This window comes from Zingiber officinale, chromosome 3B (genome assembly GCF_018446385.1).
Source record: "Zingiber officinale cultivar Zhangliang chromosome 3B, Zo_v1.1, whole genome shotgun sequence".
Lineage (NCBI taxonomy): Eukaryota > Viridiplantae > Streptophyta > Magnoliopsida > Zingiberales > Zingiberaceae > Zingiber > Zingiber officinale.
The window spans coordinates 73,862,872-73,868,871 of record NC_055991.1 but is presented as its reverse complement, the minus strand read 5'-3'; positions in this window follow the sequence as shown (position 1 = coordinate 73,868,871).

Below are 6,000 nucleotides of genomic sequence, written 5' to 3'. Positions count from 1 at the left end.
ACGGGATCTGTCGGAGCTCCGTCCTGTGACCCCAAATCATAAATGGGGAGCTCAATGCTCTCAACTCCCAGACACGATGACGGGAGGTATCTCTCGGCTACCACTGAGTCACCCGACCAACGGAGCCAAACAGAGTCCACCGTCTGCCGGCTACTACGCTACCAATGCGGAGCCAAACAGAACGGAACTGACTGCCGGCTACCACGCTGGGTCATATGACCAACGGAGCCAAACAGCAGAACCGCCACACACCTGCCTGATATACCACTAAACCATGAGTGGGGGTGTGTGCAGTACATGTAACTGGCGATGGGCTCAACCATGGTGGAGCCGACAATCGCACAGCATGCAATCATGATGCATGTCACTATGCATAACAAAAACTGATCAACATAACCATATCCATATATACAAAATGGGTACTGTAAAAGCGATGGTCAATCCACGGATCTAGGGCATACAGGTCCTCTATGGTATAACAACCTAGATCCTAAACATATCTCCTTCCATAACATATGTACCAACAATATGCACATATCAAGAATCAAGGTCTAGGTACACGAATCATATATGATATACAAATAGAGGTACACAAGCCAGTCATGGCATAAAACCTAAGTATCAAACAGTCTCGATACACATGACTGAAACCAAAAGTCCAGAACCTAGTCCTAACCTCAGTAAAACATGGTATGTCACTTATTCTAGGAACTAAGGTACTCATGGTAATACAATACTCATGGCAATAAGATACTCATGGTAACAAATCACGAGATATAAGCATGGATACATAACAAGCGACAATCCTAACATGCTATGGATATCAAACAATGACATATCAAAGACAAATATGTTCATTGTTTGCAGCTATAAAGTACTATGCATATCCAAATGACGATATCATAAAAGATAAGTCAAGATGTACCCGCCTCCGATAAGAGGATTATATCCGGTCCAATCCGATGTCAAGATGCTCGTCTCAAACCAACTTCCCAAATTTGGATGCTCCTTTGTAAGCTCACACCCGAAGAAAACCTGCCATTGGTAAACAATGGCCGGAGCTAGGAGAAACTGCTACCAGAAAAAAAAACTGTAATAGGATCAACAATGGTCGGCCAAATAACTCCACAAACATCCCTAACGAAATAATAGAATTCAAATGACTATAAACCTTACCTAAATCTGAATGTCTCAGCTGCTGAACCACTGCTAGAGAAACAGACAATCCAGCTATCCCTCAAATCTAGCAGCCAAAACAAAACCCTAACTGAGTCCACTGATTTCCCTCAGATGGAAATCCAAATGCGTCTGCGGTGGTGAAACTAGGGCAGAGGGCACTAGGCATCGGGAGGTGACTGCAATAGGTAGTAGTGGATCGATCAGTGGGCATTCAGCTGCTATAGACCCAATCCAGGGCACACCGGAGAGATCTAGTGGTCGATGTTGCTCTGTTCGACGGCGGCAGCCTGGTGAGGATGGTCGGCGATCAATTAGCCCCCAATTGCAGGCACTGGAACCATATGAAAGAGCTGCGACAATGCTGACATCATCTAGGGCAGTGAAGCTTGGGCTGGTTGCACGGGAGAGAAGGGAAGATGGGCGAATCCAACTAGGGCAGGGGGAAGAGCTCAAACCCTCGGTGGCCGACGATCGGTTAGCGCCGTGGTATGCTTCGGGTGGTGGCGCGAAGAAGCGAAGAGGAAACCAGCGGCTGGCGACCAGTGTTGGCCGTAGCAACCGGGGCGGCGCGAGGGAAAGGGAAAATCGGCGCTGCTCTGCCGGAAGAGAGGAAGAGACGCGGAAGCAGACACTTGGCCGGCGTCGACCAGAGAGGAAGGGAAAAGAAGAACCGTCGCTTGTGGCGCCGGTTAAGCAAAGGAGGAGACGGCGTCGCATGGGTTAGGGCACGGGAATAAGAGGAAAAGAAAAAGAATAAAAGAAAAGGAGAAATAAAACTTTTCCTCTTTAAAAATAGGGTAGCCAACCAGGCTTTTCTGGACCCCATTTTTATCCTCGTTAACTCGTCCATACGAGCTCCGAAAAATTCTCGAAAAATTTCCAAAAATTCTAGAAAATTCCCTTATTATTATTCTCTATTTTCCGGTATTTTACAATGCAAGTAATGAAAAGCGGAAACATAACTTCCTACTACAAAATTTTCTTATCAACTTAATAAGAAATTAAGCTAAACAAATTCTTAAACTAAGTGAGTTCTTTAGCTAAGTCTCAAGGATCTCCATAGTCCACACATCACACACCGTCACAGCATCTCCTTGTCGACTTCTTCCTTATACTTTAGCTTTTCCTTTATCTGCAGTAGGAGGAAAATAGTATCTATAAGCTAAAAGTTTAGTGAGCGCTATCCTACTCACAAAAACTCGATATGCATGTATATAAATAAAAACATGCTAAAACTGAATGCTGACATGTAAAGCTACTCATGCTCATAAATAGCAAAGAAATCAACTAACTGAAAAGCTAACATGTATAGCTACTCATGCTCATAAATAGCAAAGGAATCATGCTAACTGAAATACTAAACATGTATAGCTAATCATGCTCATAAATAGCAAAGGAATCATACTAACTGAAATACTAAACATGTATAGCTAATCATGCTCATAAATAGCAAAGGAATCATACTAACTGAAATACTAAACATGTACAGCTAATCATAGAACTATCATGTGTATCAATAGGAAACTGAATTGATACATTAGTTGAACTAATTAATGCTAAACTGAGTCTAACTTGTATTCACATAACTAATTTGTGAAGTTTTGAAAACTATTTACATAATAGATCAAAATAGTAATCATGCTGCTGATGGGCCCGACAACTGTACTTGCTGTGCGCGCATCCCTAACTAAACCCGGGATTGCAAGTTCCGAGTCTAGTAGGGTTTACTAGGTTATCTAAACCTAGGGACGACTGTGGGAGCCCAACCCAATGGATATCTAATCCAGTACAGTGCCACTGCTGAAAATAAAATACTGATTTCATAGCTAATTTTCTTACCTTGCTTTAACTAGGTTATCTGAACCTAGAGGCGACTGTGGGAGCCCACCCATTGGACCGTAGTCCCATATAAGCTGAAGCAAGACTAAATAAGTTATTTTAAATGCTTCTACTGCATTAACTGAGCTATTAAAATGCCTACTGTTGTATTATATTGAGCTAAGCATTTTATCAAGCACTTGGTGTGCACTAGAACACACCCTACGTACTGAAAATCTGTATACAAAGCTTAACATAAATCTGCATGCAAAGCTTAACAAAAATCTGCATATTAAGCCTATCAAAATCTGCATACTTTACTTATAAAAATCTGCATGCTATAAAAATAGAACTGCTCATGTTATTCCAATAGCAAATAGGAAACTAGAACAACTTAAGCATGCTGTGAAAGTAAAACCAATTCAACTACTAGGCATGCAATAGAATCTAGAAAATAAAGGAATCGTTGCTGCATGGAATTAACAGAATATCATGCTTCATCAGGAAATACTAAACAGCAATGAAAACTAAAACTGCTCATGCTTGAAAACAGCAAAAGAAAAGAACCCGAAATCAATAGCAAATGGGAACTAAAAGATCTACTCATGTATATCTATATAAACTAAATTCACAATGCTGTTAACATCTAATCAACTTATTCATTTCCAAAAGATACAGAATTAATAGCTTGCTTTAGATACCCAAGGAATTAAGTACAGTCAATCCTGTACACTGCTCTAAATAAATCCATTAATCTATCATTAAGGAAACCAACAGATTAAACTAACTCATAATACTCAATGTGCATATATATGTATATACATCAAAACTGAAACTTAAATGCTTAATAAACACATGCTGGTCCAGTAAGCTATAAAGGAAATCAAATTGGCATGTCTAATTAAGCTACAAATGAATAAGTCTACTAAGGAACATAAACAAATAAAACAATTTGTTCCAAAATCTGAAAGCATCACTAAGGAACATAAACAACCTTGAATCCGATCCAAAATTTGCTCACAAGATAATCTGCATACTACCAATGAATTTCTGCATATAGGCTTGCTAAAAATTGCCATTTACCAAAATAATTCTGCTGCTATCTAAAGTTGATACGTGGATATGATGATACACTAGAACCTACAAGGAACCAAAGCATGATTGTTCTTCTTGTTATGTGCCAAGGCAACAAACTAAACGGAAATCACTGCTGTACGGCATGCTTCAAATTCAAGGGAAACAAGATCCGAAACTTACTATGCTAACCAAAACCTCAACAAGACTTAAGCTGAATACCAAAGCTTTAGATCTGAAAACTAGGGTTCTATGGCTACTTCAACCTTTAGAGCAATAAGGAAGAAAATCACGGAAAACAAGAATCCGAAAGCCATGAAAACGAATCAAAGCTCGGAACAACTCCTACTGCAGGTGAGTAGCAACTCACCTCGCTGTTCTTGGACTTACAACCGGAGAGAAAAGGCTGCTAGGATTCGGAGAAGTTGTTTCCTCAAAGATCTCTTGGTATCTACTTGTTCTTCTCGACGAGGGGATCACGAAGGTGTGGAGATCTCGCCGGAAAAAGTCCTCGTCGGCCGCCGGAGATGAGCCCTAGATTCGGCTCTGTTTCCGCCCGAGAGCCGGCGCCGTCGCGAGGGAAGGGTGAGGAAAAGTTTAGGTTTCGGGAATAAGAAATTAACCCTTTATAACCTAGGTTTTATTTCTGCTCTTTACTATAACTTAAATACATCTCGCTTCATACTTGGTTAACAACTCACGCGTAGCCCAGTTAGTTGGCTGTGTTTGGTTCATGGTTGGAGTCGCAGGTTTGAATCCTGCCGAACCCCCTTTTTATTCCAATTTATTTCCTATTCCGTTTCCTATTAACTATTACTTAAATAAATTTCATTCCCTTATTAATCAGCAATGCTTGCTGGGACACTTGGTCAGCCGCTCCGCTTAAAGCATTTGCTGCGGCCGTAGGTTGCCAGGTCAAGCCTTGGCATCAGGAAATTTTCTGCAACCTTTTTAAACCTAAGGTATTTCTGTTTCAAATAGAGCTTATATATATTTTGTTCCATATATGTTCACAAACCATTGGCGGAACAGTTGGCTAGCCGAATTTGCATAAGGTTCTGCTTAATAGGAGGTCTCCAGTTCGAATCTCGGCTTGGACCACATTTTTGCTGAAACTTCTTTCGTTTAGTAAAAATATCAAACGACCTCCAAAAATTACATAAAAATATTCTAAAAATCTCTAAAATATTTCTATAGTATTTCTAAATTTTTATAAGGACTTTTAGGACTCCAAATATTGAAATTTGGGGTGTTACACCCATGTTAGATTTAAACTTAGCTTTGGGTTAATCAAGTAGGCGTTCTAAGGATAAGCTTTCAGTTCAGTGGCGAGGCATATGGCCTTCTTGTGTATCAACGGTGGACCACTTGCTGAAGACTTTCCAAACTGTTCCCGCTCAAAGAACTTAATACTAAATTTTTGTCTAACTAACCCATGTTTGACTAGGGTAGCTTCGGTCAGATCCACTAAGTCTAGTGTACCAGGTAGAATTCCATATTCAACCTAGACATGCCTTCGACAAAGTTTCCTTGACGTACTATCATCTCAATCCATTCCGATACTATGTTGTAAGGTTTGGTAAACCTTTTATAATTAACCGTTCTAACAGCATAAAGAGAAAATGCATGACATGATATATATATGATCATAGCAAGTCAAACAATTCAAACAAACCATATTATTATTATTGTTTTTATTTATTATTGTTTATTATTACTTTATTATAGTTGTTTTATTTTATTGTTGTTATTATTATTATCAATATTGATTAGTTTCATAATTAAAGGGTACATGATTATAATTAAGTTTATGAAAGTTTTGTTCTAGATTTGGTTTTGATTTATAACTTAAATCTAGATTTTGTGAGTTGATAAAATTATTAATAATGTTTTCTAATTTATTAATTTTATTTTTCAAAACATTATTTT